This window comes from Petromyzon marinus, unplaced genomic scaffold (genome assembly GCF_048934315.1).
Source record: "Petromyzon marinus isolate PM22_M1 ecotype Great Lakes invasive population unplaced genomic scaffold, UKy_Petmar_22M1.pri1.0 PM_Scaffold_33, whole genome shotgun sequence".
In the NCBI taxonomy this organism is placed as follows: domain Eukaryota; kingdom Metazoa; phylum Chordata; class Hyperoartia; order Petromyzontiformes; family Petromyzontidae; genus Petromyzon; species Petromyzon marinus.
Window position 1 is genome coordinate 329658 of NW_027423313.1, and position 18824 is coordinate 348481.

The following is an 18824-nucleotide window of genomic DNA, read 5'->3' on the forward strand; positions in this document are numbered from 1 at the left end:
CAAACATCACAATTTCAGCATCATCTTAATTTTATATATTTATATGGGATATAATATAGAAGGTAATTATTGCTTTAGAAATGACATTATTCACACAGATGATTTCTATCTGAATCTCTTGGTTGAAATACTTTGCCCAAGGTAAGATAACTGTGCGATTATGGTAATGAGTATCCACGTCCGTCTGAGACCGTGGAACTGCCCTCCAGCACTGCCGCTCACATCAGGGGACGTAGGAACGACTATGGTTGCTGGCTTCACCGTGGCCAACTAGTTTATTGATGGGCATCTCCTCCTTGCCATCCTCCTAAATTTCCAACACCATGACCACCTCCACAACCTTGTGCTTGTCGCCCCCAACTCAAGCTCAGTGCAAACCCCTTGGAGGGCTGGCATTACCCAAGGGACACAGAACTCTGCCTCACATTTGGTTTCTAGAAGCTCCGCAACAGCCACACTGTGGATGTAGACAGCCCTTAGCGTTATAAATGTGAGCCACTCGCGTGTCCCAAACACTCAAAAGAATTGAGACGAGGCGATAGTATTAGATACAAATATTTATTATTAAAACGCGACGCCTTGTAAGGAAGGGGGGGTGCTGGTGGGGGTGGGTGGTGCTGGAAGTGTGGGGGGCTGTGAGATGCTCAGAGGGTGTTCGAGGCCTGGGGGGGCAGGTCTTGGGAGGCTTCTTGAATGCCGGGCTCCAGTGAGCAGCCAGAGATGTCCTCTTCCTCCTCAACCGTGACAAGCTGTGGACATACTGACCCATTAGACACTACACACAACTCAGTACTTGGCAGACAAATGCCAATTGCACACCAGGTGCTGAGTCACCTTGTGCCCACAGGGACATCTGTCATTGGGGGTGCCCTTTCACACGTGTTGAGATGAGATGTGATGTAAAGCGCTCTGAGATGCCCCGGTGTACAGAAAGGTGCTAAATCATTCTCATCATTATCACTGTATCCAGCAATAATGAAATTGTCTATAGATAGATAATCTGTATTTGTAAACGGGGACCATGACGGCTTAACGTGATGGTTAGACCAGTTCATCATTATCATAATACACTGAATCGTGTGTGCATGAATCTATTATTTACGTTAAACGCAAATTATATACGTGTATGTGTGTGTGTGCGATGCGCGAGTGCTGTGCACTCACCTCCACCTCGCTCTGCAGACGCTGCTGCTCCGAGTGTTCATTCTGCTCGTTGTCGCGGTAGGGCGCCAGCTCAGCGTGCAGCTCCGCCACTACACGTTGATACCACTGAATCTCTGCCTGCAGAGATTCCAGTTGCCAGTTCCTGTCAATGAGCTGCGTGGGCCACGGGCAAATGGCGGCAGAGGGACACAGGAAAGCATTTTAACGACTGCGTGAGGTTATTGCAGAACATACAGGTATAATAACACACACAACCAGGATCTTCATTTATAATTGAGTAATGTAATGAGCTACGAAGCTCTTTTACACAGATGTCCATACACCACCTTTGACCAAATAAACCGAAATGCATCCAATCATCTCAGATCTTGGAAGAAAAGCATGGTTGAACCTCAAGTGCTTGGATGGGCAACCACCATCAATACAAACCAAGATAACACCTATAAAAGCATGATGAAGACCGCTTGTGTTGCAATCGAAACGTCGTGGGTTTTTTTATATCATTAAAAAAAAGTACGTGACTTTACCGAAAGAATCAAGAATATGAATTCCTGCAGTCACGAAAGTTTTATGTTAAACATTTTTTAGGAATTAATTAACCCAAAATCTGGATTAAAATAATAGATTAAGATCGCTTCCCAACCATAAAGAGGGAGGGGATGGAGATGCATGTAGCAGAGGGGAGCAGATGGTCTAGTAGTCGTAGGTACTTCTACTAGAGGTGGGATGGTGGATCGTAACGTGGTACAGTCCCTAAACAGAGAATGCTCAGTAACCTAGTGCGCATCCATTCTGTACAACCATCAGTGTGAAAAATAAGTGTATACATACAGTCCTCGACTTAGGAACACCATACTTACGGAGACCCGACTTACGGATACCCGACTTCCGAATCTGATTCTATGAAATGTATTAATTTTTGGTTACCATTGACTTTAAAACGCGAACTTGCACTTCCAAACTGAACCACAGAACTATTTTGTTCAGTGCTGCGATCCTCCACGAGATGTCATGAGTCAGCCTCGTGCACGCGCACATGTGCGTATATGTGAAAGTGATTGTGTGGGGAGCGGTAGTGTTACAGTTCACGCGCTGCGCTACAAACCCACCGACCCAAGTTCAATTCCAACTCACGGCCAACACCAGTGACGATTATCTGAACCATTCCTGGGCCTCCCGTAGGTCAACTCGGCCTCAAATGAGCACCTAGCGCGCTGTATAAACATCACCACTCGGGACACAAATGCAGCTGGGTGTGGTGCTGGCACACAACCCCTCGCATGTCGTGCTGGCTTTCATAGGCTATCGCTAACAGCACGTGCCCCAACAGCCTATTAAAGCTACACGGTGGATCTTTGTGCGGATCGGAAGTGTAGCGGTGAGCACGCTTGTGATTTGAAAGCGGTGAGTGAAAATAAAAAATATTTTTACTACATTTTATGTATTACTTACGATACACTATAATTTTAGTGTTAATGCAAATGTACATGATTTCTTATTTACGAGTTTAACAATGCTTGACTTTTGTTGAACCTTAACACATTTTATAACACTGACAATATGGGAATTTAAATATCGCACATTATTGTATTCCGACTTACGAACCGTTCCGACTTATGAATGGGCCTCAGGAACTAAATGCGTTCGTAAGTCGAGGACTGCCATATTATTGATATATTTGTCTATTATACTATGTGTATTATTAGTTGTTTATCATGTAAAATTAGTTTACACTTGAAAAATATTCACCATAAATCCGGTATGTGGGGAAAAAATATTGATATAGTATGTGTAGTGGCATAGCGCTGGCTGCTGGTAAAAAAGGGTAACTGCGGTGTATGGTAGTACCCACGTCAGCAGGCCACGATAGACACGAGAGGGGGACATCTAGGGGAAAGGTCACAGAGGGGGGGCCATCGGGAACCCGCTTGTAGGTTCCAGAGAGGGGGCGTGGCTGTGGCGGAGCGAGGCCACGCTGAGAGTATAAGAAGGGCCCCTGTGAGGGACCTTGTGGCTGTTGCTGGAAGTGGGATCCTCGTCGTGCTGTTCGTATATTTAAGATAGTCGTCGTCACCATCTCGTCATCGTCGTTGTCGTCTCGTCGCTGTCGTCTTGTCGCCATCGTCGCTGCCGTCTTCACTCGATATTACGCTGCTAGATAGGTGTTCGCTGTCTCCGTTCAGTGCTGTCAGTGTTAGATGGTTAGTGTTGTGTATAGGCAAGCAACGGTAATAGTGTGTACCCACGTAGGGTGTCTGTATTATCCCAATGGTGCTCGTTAAATAAAAGAAGCGCCTAAAAGTCTTACTGTCTCTGAGTTAGTCACTACACATGTACACATGAAAGTGACTACTGTAGTCAGAGATGCAAACGCTTGGGCGTCATCTGGTGCCTTACTGTCACCATCCAGGGTAAACTATTTGGGTCTTTATAGTAAAGTTCGTAAATCTCAAGTACGCTATGGCAAGGTACCACAGTACATAACATGTGATTGGCTATCAATGATTTGAGTACGTTAATAGTGAAAGTACGTACAACGGGAGGGCGTAAATAATGGTATTACTGTATATATGTGCGTTTGTGCCATGCCGGACTTCATAGGTGCTCGCTAACAGCACTTGCTCACCTTCGCCTCACTCTGCTGGTGCAGCACTTGCAGATCCTGGAGCTGACAGTGAATGCTCTGCAGGTTTTCTTGGCATGGCGCCAGCTCAGCGTGCAGCTCCGCCACCACACGCTGGTAACCCAAAATCCCCACCTGCAGGGATGCCAGGTGCTCATTCTTTTCGATGAGCTGCATGGGCCACGGACAAACGGCAGCAGAAGGACATGGCTAAGCATTTTAACGACTGCGTGCAGTTGTTAAAGAACATACAAATCCAACAAACACATACAGAACCAGTATCTTTATTTTAAATGAAGGAATCTGATAAGCTATGAAACTCTTTTTCACAGATGTCCATACACCACACCACCTATGACCAAATGACCTGGAATGCACCCAATATTATAAGATCTTGGAAGAAAAGCAGGGTTGAACTTTGATGGTACTTGGATGGGTGACCACCATCCATACAACCCAAGATAACACCTATAAAAGCCCAGATATATGGATTAATTAACCCAAAAGCTACTTTAAAATGTCCGATTATAATTGCCTCACAACCAAAAATAGGGAGGGGATGGAGATGCACGTAGCAGAGGGGAGCAGATGTTCTAGTAGTAGTAGATACTTTTACTAGAGGTGGGATGGTGGATTGTAATGTGGTACAGTCCCTAAACAGAGGATGCTCAGTAACCCAGTGCGCATATACACATCTGTGTGAAAAATAAGTGTATATATAGGCAGTCCTCAACTTACAAACACCTGCACTTACGAACCTGCTTCCATCAAATATATATTTTATAACATTGACTTTAAACGCGAACTCGCACTTGAAAATTGAACCGCGTCACTATTTTGTTCAGTGGAGCAATCCTCCGCGACATGTAATAATTCAGGATGGCGCTTGGAGCAAGTGTTTGCCTATAAGTGTGTGTGTGTGCACGCGCACGTGTCTATGTGTATGAAAGTGAATGTGTGGGGAGCGGTAGTGTAGCGATTAGCCTTCGAAAGCGGCGACCCGAGTTCGATTCCCGTTCATGGCCAACACCAGTGACGATTATGTGAACCGGTCCTGGGCGTCCCCTAGATCGACCCAGCCTCAAATGAGTACCTGGTGCGATGTGTAAACACCACCACTGGAGAGACAAAGGCAGCGAGGCATGGTGCTGGCCAATCACCCCCTTGTGTGCCATGCCGGCCTTCATAGGTGCTGCTCACTAACAGTACTTTCCCCAACAGTCTATTAAGGCTATACGGGAAGTCTTTGTCTGCGACGTGCGAATGCAGTGTACTCACCTCCGCCTCGCTCTGCTGGCGCAGCATGTCCAAATGCTGCAGCTGTGAGCGTCCGATCTGTGCGTTTTCGCGGTACTGCTCCAGCTCTGTGTGCAGCTCGGCCAGCATACGCTGATACCAAAGAATCCCCGCATGCAGGGATCCCAGCTCCTGGCTCCTCTCGAACAGCTGCTTGGGCCACAGGCAGAGGGACAGAGAAAAGCATTTTAACGACTGTGTGCGGTTATTGTAGAACATACAGATGCAACAACAGACACATTTAGAACCAGAATCTGTATTCATATTGGAGGAGTCTGATGAGCTGTGAAAATATTTTTCACAGATGTCCATACACCATGTTTGACCAAATCACCCAGGATGCACCCAATCTTGTCAGACCATCATGCACACAACCCATGATTACGCCTATAAAAACCCACATATATGGATTAAGTAACCCAAAATCTGCAGTAAAAGGTCAGATTAAAATCGCTTCCCAAACCAGGACAGGGAGGGCATGGACATGCACGTAGCAGAGGGGAGCAGATGGTCAGACCCTACACAGCCGGACGACTCAAGTGCTGTGTCACGGTCAGACCTGGGCCGTTCCGGGGCCAGGAGAGCCTGGGTTCTCAGCGGCCGTGGGAACGAGGCTGGGAGCGGTACCTGACGCAGAGTGTCCTCATTCTCAGCTTGGGACGTGGTCAGCTGATCCTGCAGCGCCGACAGTCCCTGTTGGGGGGTGGAGAGCTCCGGCTGGGCACTGGCGCGCTCCGCCTCACTCGCTGCGAGCTCCTCCTTGCTCGCCTTGAGCTCCTCCCTCAGCCGAGTGATTGTGTCCTCGTCCTCCTGAGCCTTAATACAGGCAACGTTCGTTTTACCATCGTAATCATCACCATCATCATCATGAACAGCCATGATCCGTCCACCGCTGAATGTGTTTTTGTGATACTGCTGGATGAAAGTTTCCCTGAGCCATACCGGTCATGGGAATTAATTGATCATACTTCATCACACTGGTCAGCACGAAGTGGTACACCCAAGACTGGGTCAGATTTCACTGGCCACCAATACTAGCCATGGTTGGTAATCAAACTCGGACATCTTGGTTCAGAGTGCAGAAGGCTCATCACAGTAAATTAATACGTTGTATATCATCATAAATATTTCGCCGCACAAGGGTCTCATCCTCTTGTGAACGCTGCCACAAATGTCTTAAAACTCAAACTTTAATTATCTTTATTTTACCAGCTAAGGCCTACTGAACTATATAGCTCTTTTTCAGAAGCGACCTGCCCACAAATGAAAGTTCAACGAAGTGGCTTATCATGTGGAAATGTATTGCAGCTATAGAATCTAAACGCACGTTTCTAAATGTGGAGGAAGAACCGGAGGACCCGGAAAAAATCCACGTGACCACAGGGAGAACATGCAAACTCCAAATATACAGGTGTCGGGGTTGGGATCAAACCCACAACCTCCTGCATACAGGCGAGGTAGTTAACATCTCGCCACCGTGGCGCTCCTATTCAGTGCCAATCGCGGCTTCACCACGCGTGCCCTTGCGAGCCGATACCTTCTTGGAGTTGCGCTCGAACTGCTTAAAAGCATCGGTGAGGGTGAGCCGGACCTCCTCCAGCCCTGTCGCCAGCTCGCAGGCCTCTTTCCGATGCGCGTCCTGCTGCTGCGCCTTCTCCATCCCAAGTGCCTGGACGTGCCCCTCCGACTCCTTCAGCTACAGGCACGCACACGTTCCACAATGCTGGATTCATGTCTGGGGAAGTATACTGAATATGGTGTGCAGAATGTGGAAATATTTTCTGGGTTGGAAAAGACCCAGCTGTAATTAAACCCGGCTTGCAAACAGATAAATAATTACCACTTAAGTCATTTAAACTCTGTGGTTTGCATATAGCTGTGTGTCTGCAAGCCTATATTGTTTCTCTAACAAATGCAAGCCAATCACATTTTAGAAAAAGTCCTGTAAACTGCAGCTGACTTTATAATTAAATTGTATTTATTCTAACTGAAAGTATTAAAATGTGAGAAAATACATTCGCAACTCTGAATCATGACAAATTATGAGAGGGAGTGAATTAGTTAAAGGGCTACTCAGGGATTGCCTTGTCTAGTGTAATTACCTCATCCAACATTCACCTATCTGCAGACAAAATTAAGAGCCATGAGGGGAGGACCGATCCTGTGGTCACAATTATACCTTTTGCCATATAGAAATGCATTATCATACTACATTCGAAAAAAAACATTCTGGCTGTCTGCCTTCCTGGCTGCATCCATATTACTTATATAACCACTTCAGGTTTCAGCCACCTGTGATTAAGCCAGGTTCACATGTGCAGTGAGTTAATGATCTCAGCCTGATCATCAATGACTTCACAGAAAAGCCCATGAAAACAATGTCGGCTTTACACTAAATCGAGCTAAGTTCCAGCTCTGAAAACCAAAGATCAGACTGTTTTGTGATGAACATTACTCATTACTCTCCATAGCAGGGCAGATATCAAAGTATTTCCTCCTATTGTGTGGGTACCAGAGGGCACTTAAATATTTCTCAGAAGTAGTTATGTGATTTATGCTTCTGCAAACCATTCTCTAACATGAAACTTGAATTTGGAGCTTTCGTGACTGCAGGAATTACTACGTGACTTTACCGAAAAAAACAAAGAATAATTCCTGCAGTCACGAAAGCTCCAAATTCAAGTTTCAACCACCTCTTCGGGGAGGTATGAAGTCTGTGTCTTTGTGTTCTCTGCTGGTGTGTCTACCTTTGTGTCTTGACTTAAGTTTGTGTCTCTGTGGTGTCTCTGCCTGTGTTTGTGCCTTGGTGTTACAGTCTCTGCCTGTGTTTGTGCCTTGGTGTTACAGTCTCTGCCTGTGTTTGTGCCTTGGTGTTACAGTCTCCGCGCCGCACCTTGCTGCATGCTCCATGCTAATTTGTGTCCCATTGCATCTCAGCCCCACCTTCTCTGTCTATTTAAAACCTTGACACAGATTACTGTGTGCTTGCCTCTCTCCATGTGTCTCTGTGCTAACTCTTTCTGCTTGGATGTCTATATATGTGTATGCGGTCTGTATATATAAATTTCACACTTAACTTGCAATTTAGCAATCTTTGAAATAGCGTAATCAACCAGACCATGCGTTAATTGTGTTTTGACCGACTGTCTGTGTTGCGTTATATGCTTTCCAAATTTTGCTAAACCTTGTTTGATTTAGTGTGCTCCCCCCGTCTATCTCTCTCTGTATCCCCTGTTGTATGTGTCTGTATATATATCTGCGGTTATGTGTCTCCTCTCTCTCGTAAATTTAGCTCTTCTGTACCTGATGATGATTGCTTGTGTTGCAATCGAAACGTCGTACGCTATTATGTAATTTTATTATTTCTTATTTCTACGTGACTTTACCTAAAAAAACATTCTCTAACATGCGATGGTGCACTGCTCAGGCGATGAGGACAGGCCTCATGCACACACATGGAGGTGGGGGGGCTGCCGCATAAGGCTCTGGTTATCTGGTGCTGCAGCCCGGCGATCTGGCCGTGCATGCACTCCATCTGGTGAGTGACTATGAGTGACTAATTGACTGTGAGAATGACTGAGTGACTATGAGTGACTGTGTGAGTGACTATGAGTGACTATGAGTGACTGAGTGACTGTGTGAGTGACTGTGAGTGACTGTATGTGTGACTGTAATTGACTGTGAGTGACTATGAGTGACTGTGTGAGTGACTGTGTGAGTGAATGAGTGACTGTGTGAGTGACTGAGTGACTAATTGACTGTGAATGACTGTGAATGACTATGAGTGACTGTGTGAGTGACTATGAGTGACTTGTGTGAGCGACCCACCCACTCAATCACCCACTCAATCACCCACTTACTCACCCACTCACTCACCCACTCACTCACCCACTCACCCACTCACCCACTCACTCACCCACTCACACACTCACCCACTCACCCACTCACACACTCATCCACTCACTCACCCACTCACCCACTCACACACTCACTCACTCACCCACTCCCTCACCCACTTTACTCACCCACCCACTCACTCACCCACTCACACACTCACTCACCAACTCACTTACGCACTCACTTACCCACTCACCCACTCACTCACCCACTCACCCACTCACTCACCCACCAATTCACCCACCCACTCACTCACCCACTCACCACTCACTCACCCACTCACTCACCCATTCACTCACCAACTCACTCACCCACTCACTCACCAACCCACCCACTCACTCACCCTATCACTCACTCACCCACTCACTCACTCACCATCTCACCCACCCACTGTAGCCTTAACAAACTGTTGTGGCAAGTGGTGTTAGACAGTAACTATGAAGGCCGGCACGGCACTCGTGTGGGTGGGTGGTCAGCACCACGCGTGGACACCTTCCTCACCCCTGTGAGTGACTGTGAGTGACTGTGTGAGTGACTGTGAGAGTGACTGTGTGAGTGACTGTGTGAGTGACTGTGGGTGACTGTGTGAGTGACTGTGAGTGACTGTGAGTGACTGTGTGAGTGACTGTGTGTGTGACTGTGTGAGTGGTTTCAGGAAAGGGCGGTCCTGCACAGATGCCATATTTTCTGTCCGTCTGCTACAGCAGAGGTGTAGGGAATTCCAACAAGACCTACATCTCTGCTTTATTGACCTGGTCAAGGCCTATGATACCATCAGTAGGCCTGGGCTCTGGGTCGTTCTTCGTGCTTTTGGAGTACCTGACCCTCTGCTCACGATCATTAAGGACCTTCATGATGGTGAGCGGGCCCGGGTAAAACTACGTGGCCGGGAGTCAGAGCCATTCCCTGTACACCTTGGGGTGCGACAGGGATGTCCTCTGGCTCCCACATTATTTAACATCTATTTTGACCACGTAGTTCGTGAAGCCTTCAATAGCTGTACCGGGGGAATCTCCATATGGTACAGATATAATGGGAGGCTAATCGATGCCCGGGTGCGGTCAAGGGATGGCTCCCTATTGCTCAACCACGTTATGTATGCTGATGACTTGGTAATAGCTGCTCAGTCAGAGGAGGAGTTGGAGACGCTGCTGCTGAGACTGGAGCGTGCCACTAAGAGGTGGGGCCTTACCATCAGCCCCACCAAAACTAAGCACCTGCCTGGGTATTTTGTACCATCGGACACTCCACCCCCACAACTCCCAATCGGTGATGGGGCAGTTGTGGAGAGAGTGGAGAGTTTCCCATACCTGGGCAGTGTGCTTATGACTGGCTCCAGTTTAACAGCAGAGGTCTCACTCCGAATCAGTCGAGCGGCAATATCTTTTCATCGGTTGCGTAACGCTGTGTGGAAGCTACCTGGTCTGTCGCTCCGCACTAAGCTTCAGGTCTTCTCGGCCACGGTCATTCCCTCCCTTCTCTACGCTTGCGAAACGTGGACCCCCCTAATGGAACATCTTCGCCGGTTAGAAACATTTAGGCTGGCCTGCCTACGATCCATCCTGGGTTTAACCAGACTGGATTGTGTGAGGAGCTCACAAATCCTTGAAAGATCTGGGCAGGGTCCCATCGGTGAGCTCCTCCGGCAGGCAAGGCTGCGATGGCTGGGTCATGTAGCCCGCATGCCCAGCCACCGCATGCCGAAACAGCTTTTGTTTGGCCGGATTGAGGGGGCTAAGCGGGCGCGGCACGGGCTAGAGAAGAGATGGAGTGATGTGGTACAGGAGGACGTGGAGCTGAGTGGACTTGCCGATGACTGGTACCAGCGGTGTCAAGATCGGCCTCTGTGGAGGAGGCTCGTGAAGGATGCTACTGGGCAGTTGGAGGCAGTCGCCCTCCAACAACAACGGAGGGCGGAGGAGCGACGCTCACAACAGCGAGCGGAGCGCCGGGTGGCTAAAGCACAGCAGGTTGGCACAGTAGGGGGCACAGGTGGTGCATCAGCCAGTCATCTCAGTCAGTCGACCCGTGGCACCTGGGTCTGCCCCGTGACCTCCTGCCAGCGGGCGTTCGACACTTCACGTGGCCTCAGGGTGCACATAGCCTGGCACAAGCGTCGTGGTGACGTCACCGCCACTTAGTGGCGAATGGCGGTTGTTGTTGTTGACTGTGTGAGTGACTGTGTGAGCGACTGTGAGTGACTGTGTGAGTGACTGTGAGTGACTGTGTGAGTGACTGTGTGAGTGACTGTGTGAGCGACTGTGAGTGACTGTGTGAGTGACTGTGTGAGTGACTGTGAGTGACTGTGAGTGACTGTGTGAGTGACTGTGTGAGCGACTGTGTGAGTGACTGTGAGTGACTGTGTGAGTGACTGAGTGACTGTGTGAGTGACTGTGTGAGTGACTGTGTAAGTGACTGTGTGAGTGACTGTGTGAGTGACTATGAGTGACTGTGTGAGTGACTGTCTGAGTGACTGTGTAAGTGACTGTGTGAGTGACTGTGTGAGTGACTATGTGAGTGACTGTGAGTGACTGTGTGAGTGACTGTGAGTGACTGTGTGAGTGACTGTGTGAGTGACTGTGTGAGTGACTATGAGTGACTGTGTGAGTGACTGTGTGAGTGACTATGTGAGTGACTGTGAGTGACTGTGTGAGTGACTGTGAGTGACTGTGTGAGTGACTGTGTGAGTGACTATGAGTGACTGTGTGAGTGACTGTGAGTGACTGTGTAAGTGACTGTGTGAGTGACTGTGAGTGACTGTGTGAGTGACTGTAAGTGACTGTGTGAGTGACTGTGTGAGTGACTGTGAATCACTCTGAGTGACTGTGAGTGACTCTGAGTGACTATGAGTGACTGTGTGAGTGACTTTGAGTGACTGTGTGAGTGACTGAGTGACTCTGAGTGACTGTGTGAGTGGCTGTAATTGACTGGTGAGTGCCTATGAGTGACTAATTGACTGTGAGAATGACTGAGTGACTATGAGTGACTGTGTGAGTGACTATGAGTGACTATGAGTGACTGGGTGACTGTGTGAGTGACTGTGAGTGACTATGAGTGACTGTATGAGTGACTGTAATTGACTGTGTGAGTGACTATGACTGACTATGAGTGACTGTGTGAATGACTGTGTGAGTGAATGAGTGACTGTGTGAGTGACTGTGTGAGTGACTCTGAGTGACTCATGGTGATTGTGTGAGTGACTGTGAGTGAATGTGAGTGACTATGAGTGACTGTGTGAGTGGCTGTGTGAGTGACTGTGAGTGACTACGAGTGACTGTGTGAGTGACTGTGAGTGACTATGAGTGACTGAGTGACTCTGTGAGTGACTGTGTGAGTGACTGTGAGTGACTATGAGTGACTGTGTGAGTGACTGTGTGAGTGACTATGAGTGACTTGTGTGAGTGACTGTGTGAGTGACTGTGAGTGAGTCTGAGTGAGTGACTCTGAGTGACTGTGTGAGTGATTATGAGTGACTGTGAGTGACTGTGTGAGTGACTATGAGTGACTGTGAGTGACTATGAGTGACTGTGTGAGTGACTGAGTGACTGTGTGAGTGACTGTGAGTGACTATGAGTGACTATTTGACTGTGTGAATGACTGTGAATGACTATGAGTGACTGTGTGAGTGACTCTGAGTGACTCTGAGTGATTGTGTGAGTGACTGTGAGTAACTGTGATTGACTATGAGTGACTGTGTGAGTGACTGTGTGAGTGACTGTGAGTGACCATGAGTGACTGAGTGACTGTGTGAGTGACTGTGAGTGACTGTGAGTGACTGTGTGTGACTGTGTGAGTGACTGTGAATGACTCTGAGTGACTGTGAGTGACTGTGAGTGACTGTGTGTGTGACTGTGTGAGTGACTGTGAATGACTCTGAGTGACTGTGAGTGACTCTGAGTGACTATGAGTGACTGTGTGAGTGACTTTGAGTGACTGTGAGTGACTGTGTGAGTGACTGAGTCACTGTGTGAGTGACTGTGAGTGACTATGAGTGACTGTGAGTGACTGTGTGAGTGACTGTGAGTGACTGTGTGAGTGACTGTGAGTGACTCTGAGTGACTTTGTGAGTGACTGTGAGTGACTGTGAGTGACTATGAGTGACTGTGTGACTGTGTGAGTGACTATGAGTGACTGTGTGAGTGACTGTGAGTGAATGCGAGTGACTGAGTGACTGTGTGAGTGACTATGAGTGACTGTATGTGTGACTGTAATTGACTGTGAGTGACTATGAGTGACTGTGTGAGTGACTATCAGTGACTTGTGTGAGCGACCCACCCACTCAATCACCCACTTACTCACCCACTCACTCACTCACCCACTCACTCACCCACTCACTCACCCACTCACCCACTCACTCACCCACTCACACACTCACCCACCCACTCACCCATTCACTCACTCACCCACTCACTCACCCACTCACTCACCAATTCACCCACCCACTCACCCACTCACTCACCCACTCACCACTCACTCACCCACTCACCCACTCACTCACCCATTCACTCACCCACTCACTCACCCACTCACTCACTCAACCACTCACTCACTCACTCACCCACTCACTCACCCATTCACTCACCCACTCACTCACCCACTCACTCACTCAACCACTCACTCACTCACTCACCCACTCACTCACCCACTCACTCACCCACTCACTCACCCTCACACTCACCCAATCACTCACCCACTCACTCACCCACTTACTCACCCACTCACTCACTCACCCACTCACTCACCCACTCACACACTCACTCACCCACTCACTCACCCACTTACTCACCCACCCACTCACTCACCCACTCACACACTCACTCACTCACCCACTCACTTACGCACTCACTTACCCACACCCACTCACTCACTCACCCATTCACTCACTCACTCACCCACTCACCCACTCACTCACCCACTCACTCACCAATTCACCCACCCACTCACTCACCCACTCACTCACCCACTCACTCACCCATTCACTCACCCACTCACTCACCCACTCACTCACTCACCCACACACTCACCCACACACTCACCCACTCACTCACCAACTCACTCACTCAGCCACTCACTCACTCACCCACTCACTCACTCACCCACTCACTCACCCACTCACTCACCCTCACACTCACCCACTCACTCACCCACTCACTCACCCACTCACTCACCCTCACACTCACCCACTCACTCACCCACTCACCACTCACTCACCCACTTACTCACCCACCCACTCACTCACCCACTTACTCACCCACTCACTCACTCACCCACTCACTCACCCACTCACCCACTCACACACTCACTCACTCACCCACTCACTCACCCACTTACTCACCCACCCACTCACTCACCCACTCACTCACCCACTCACTCACCCACTCACTTACGCACTCACTTACCCACTCACCCACTCACTCACTCACCCATTCACTCACTCACCCACTCACCCATTCACTCACCCACTCACTCACCCACTCACTCACTCACCCACACACTCACCCACTCACTCACCAACTCACTCACTCACCCACTCACTCACCCACTCACTCACTCACCCACTCACTCACCCAATCACTCACACTCACTCACTCACCCTCTCATTCCCCCACTCAATCACCCACTCGCTCGCCATCTCACTCACTCACCCACCCACTCACTCACCATCTCACTCACTCACTCACCATCTCACTCACCCACTCACGCACTCACCGACTCACTCACCATCTCACCCACCCACTGTAGCCTTAACAAACTGTTGTGGCACGTGGTGTTAGACAGTAACTATGAAGGCCGGCACGGCACTCGTGTGGGTGGGTGGTCAGAACCACGCGTGGACACCTTCCTCACCCCTGTGAGTGACTGTGTGAGTGACTGTGTGAGTGACTGTGAGTGACTGTGTGAGTGACTGTGTGAGTGACTGTGAGTGACTGTGTGAGTGACTGTGTGAGTGACTATGTGAGTGACTGTGTGAGTGACTATGTGAGTGACTGTGTGAGTGACTGTGTGAGTGACTGTGAGTGACTGTGTGAGTGACTGTGTGAGTGACTGTGTGAGTGACTGTGAGTGACTGTGAGTGACTGTGTGAGTGACTGTGTGAGTGACTGTGTGAGTGACTGAGTGACTGTGAGTGACTGTGTGAGTGACTGTGTGAGTGACTATGAGTGACTGTGTGAGTGACTGTGTGATTGACTGTGTGAGTGACTGTGTGAGTGACTGTGTGAGTGACTGTGAGTGACTGTGTGAGTGACTGTGAGTGACTGTGTGAGTGACTGTGTGAGTGACTGTGAGTGACTGTGTGTGACTGTGTAAGTGACTGTGTGAGTGACTGTGAGTGACTGTGTGTGACTGTGTAAGTGACTGTGTGAGTGACTGAGTGACTGTGTGTGACTGTGTAAGTGACTGTGTGAGTGACTGTGTGAGTGACTGTGAGTGACTGTGTGAGTGACTGTAAGTGACTGTGTGAGTGACTGTGTGAGTGACTGTGTGAGTGACTGTGAGTGACTGTGTGTGACTGTGTAAGTGACTGAGTGACTGAGTGACTGTGTGAGTGACTGTGTAACTGTGTGAGTGACTGTGAGTGACTGTGTGAGTGACTGTGTGAGTGACTGTGTGAGTGACTGTGAGTGACTGTGTAACTGTGTGAGTGACTGTGAGTGACTGTGTGAGTGACTGTGTGAGTGACTGTGAGTGACTGTGTGAGTGACTGTGTAACTGTGTGAGTGACTGTGAGTGACTGTGTGAGTGACTGTGTGAGTGACTGTGTGAGTGACTGTGAGTGACTGTGTGAGTGACTGTGTGAGTGACTGTGTAAGTGACTGTGTGACTGTGTGAGTGACTGTGAGTGACTGTGTGAGTGACTGTGTGAGTGACTGTGAGTGACTGTGTAACTGTGTGAGTGACTGTGAGTGACTGTCGACTTCGCCCCTCCCCCTCGGCTCCGCCCATCCCCCTCCCTTTTCCCCGCCCCTCCAAGTGGGCGGGGCCAGCCGCAGTCACGTGGCACCGAGTTCCGGTCACGTGGCGCCGAGTTCCGCTCGCGTGACGTCACTTGGCGTCACGCGACGAGCCACGTGACAGGTGTCGAGAGCGAGTGGACGAGGCGCGGAGGAGTTGGTGGTGGTGAGATTCTCGTCTCTTAGACTTGAGCCTTTGGTGGCCTGCGGGGACTTCCTTCTTATTATTCTTCGCCTCTTTCGGGAGAAAAGTCACATAGCTAGGGAAATAATTATTACATTTTTGTGTTAATTAAAATTATTAGAAAATGTAAAATTTAATCAAATAAAAATAAATAAAATAAAAACTCTTTTTTTTTTAATAATAAATTTAAAATTAAAGCAACGCAAGCTGCCGTCATCAGGGTCGTGTGTTGCGATCGAAACGTCGTGGAGTGTGTGTGTCTGTGTGTCTCTGTGTGTGTCTGTCTGTGTGTGTGTCTCTGTGTGTGTCTGTGTGTGTCTGTGTGTGTCTCTGTGTGTCTCTGTGTGTGTGTGTCTGTGTGTGTGTCTGTGTGTGTGTCTGTGTGTGTGTCTGTGTGTGTGTGTCTGTGTGTGTGTCTGTGTGTGTGTGTCTGTATGTGTGTCTGTGTGTGTCTCTGTGTGTGTCTGTGTGTGTGTGTCTCTGTGTGTGTCTGTGTGTGTGTGTCTGTGTGTGTGTGTGTGTGTCTGTGTGTGTGTCTCTGTGTGTGTGTGTCTGTGTGTGTGTCTGTGTGTGTGTCTGTGTGTGTCTCTGTGTGTGTCTGTGTGTGTGTCTTTGTGTGTCTGTGTGTGTGTGTCTGTGTGTGTCTGTGTGTGTCTGTGTGTGTGTGTGTCTCTGTGTGTGTGTGTCTGTGTGTGTGTGTCTGTGTGTGTCTCTGTGTGTGTGTCTGTGTGTGTCTGTGTGTGTGTGTCTGTGTGTGTGTGTCTGTGTGTGTGTGTCTCTGTGTGTGTCTGTGTGTGTGTGTGTCTGTGTGTGTGTGTCTGTGTGTGTGTGTCTGTGTGTGTGTCTGTGTGTGTGTGTGTGTGTCTGTGTGTGTGTCTCTGTGTGTGTGTCTCTGTGTGTCTCTGTGTGTGTGTGTGTCTGTGTGTGTGTCTGTGTGTGTCTCTGTGTGTGTCTGTGTGTGTGTCTCTGTGTGTGTCTGTGTGTGTGTGTCTGTGTGTGTGTGTCTGTGTGTGTATGTGTGTCTGTGTGTGTCTGTGTGTGTGTCTGTGTGTGTGTGTGTGTCTGTGTGTGTGTCTCTGTGTGTGTGTCTCTGTGTGTGTGTCTGTGTCTGTCTGTGTGTGTGTGTCTGTGTGTGTCTGTGTGTGTGTCTGTGTCTGTGTGTGTCTGTGTGTGTGTGTCTGTGTGTGTGTCTGTGTGTGTCTGTGTGTGTGTCTGTGTGTCTCTGTGTGTGTGTCTGTGTCTTTGTGTGTCTGTGTGTCTCTGTGTGTGTGTCTCTGTGTGTCTGTGTGTGTGTCTCTGTGTGTGTGTCTGTGTCTGTGTGTGTGTCTCTGTGTCTCTGTGTGTGTGTGTCTCTGTGTCTGTGTGTGTGTGTGTCTGTGTGTGTGTGTCTGTGTGTGTGAGTCTCTGTCTGTGTGTGTCTGCTTGTGTGTGTCTCTGTCTGTGTGTCTGTGTGTGTGTGTATCTGTGTGTGTCTGTGTGTGTCTGTGTGTGTGTCTGTGTGTCTCTGTGTGTCTGTGTCTCTGTGTGTCTGTGTCTCTGTGTGTGTCTGTGTGTGTGTCTGTGTGTGTGTCTGTGTGTGTCTCTGTGTGTGTCTGTGTGTGTGTGTCTCTGTGTGTGTCTGTGTGTGTCTGTGTGTGTGTGTCTGTGTGTGTGTGTCTGTGTGTGTGTGTCTGTGTGTGTGTCTCTGTGTGTGTGTCTCTGTGTGTGTGTCTGTGTCTGTCTGTGTGTGTGTGTGTCTGTGTGTGTCTGTGTGTGTGTCTGTGTGTGTGTCTGTGTGTGTCTGTGTGTGTGTGTCTGTGTGTGCCTGTGTTTGTCTCTGTGTGTGTGTCTGTGTCTCTGTGTCTGTGTGTGTGTCTCTGTGTCTCTGTGTGTGTGTGTGTCTGTGTGTGTGAGTCTCTGTCTGTGTGTGTGTCTGCTTGTGTGTGTCTCTGTCTGTGTGTCTTTGTGTGTGTGTATCTGTGTGTGTCTGTGTGTGTCTGTGTGTGTGTCTGTGTGTCTCTGTGTGTCTGTGTCTCTGTGTGTGTCTGTGTGTCTCTGTGTGTGTCTGTGTGTCTCTGTGTGTGTCTGTGTGTCTCTGTGTGTGTCTCTGTGTCTCTGTGTGTGTGTGTGTGTGTCTGTGTGTGTGTGTCTCTGTGTGTGTCTGTGTGTGTGTGTGTCTGTGTGTGTGTCTGTGTGTCTCTGTGTGTCTCTGTGTGTCTGTGTGTGTTTCTGTCTGCGTGTCTCTGTGTGTCTCTGTGTGTCTCTGTGTCTGTGTGTCTCTGTGTATAGTGTATAGTGTAGTGTATAGTGTAGTGTATAGTGTATAGTGTAGTGTATAGTGTAGTGTATAGTATAGTGTATAGTGTAGTGTATAGTGTAGTGTATAATGTAGAGTATAGTGTAGTGTATAGTGTAGTGTATAGTGTAGTGTATAGTGTATAGTTTAGTGTATAGTGTAGTGTGTAGTGTATAGTGTAGTGTATAGTGTAGTGTAGTGTATAGTGTAGTGTATAGTGTAGTGTATAGTGTAGTGTAAAGTGTAGTGTATAGTGTAGTGTATAGTGTAGTGTAAAGTGTAGTGTATAGTGTGTAGTGTAGTATAGTGTAGTGTATAGTGTAGTGTATAGTGTAGTGTATAGTATAGTGTATAGTGTAGTGTATAGTGTAGTGTATAGTGTAGTGTATAGTGTAGTGTATAGTGTATAGTGTGGTGTAGTGTATAGTGTAG

The 18824-nt window shown here is 48.5% G+C and overlaps 1 long non-coding RNA gene across 1 annotated transcript; it reads right to left on the reverse strand.

The window, feature by feature from the left end:
• Nucleotides 1-544: 544 nt before the first annotated feature.
• LOC142923205 (uncharacterized) lies at nucleotides 545-3889 on the reverse strand. Its single transcript, XR_012940599.1, has 3 exons — nucleotides 3791-3889; nucleotides 1165-1317; nucleotides 545-749 (listed from the first exon to the last, which is right to left on the reverse strand). It is a non-coding gene; the product is annotated as an uncharacterized LOC142923205 (long non-coding RNA).
• Nucleotides 3890-18824: the final 14935 nt, after the last annotated feature.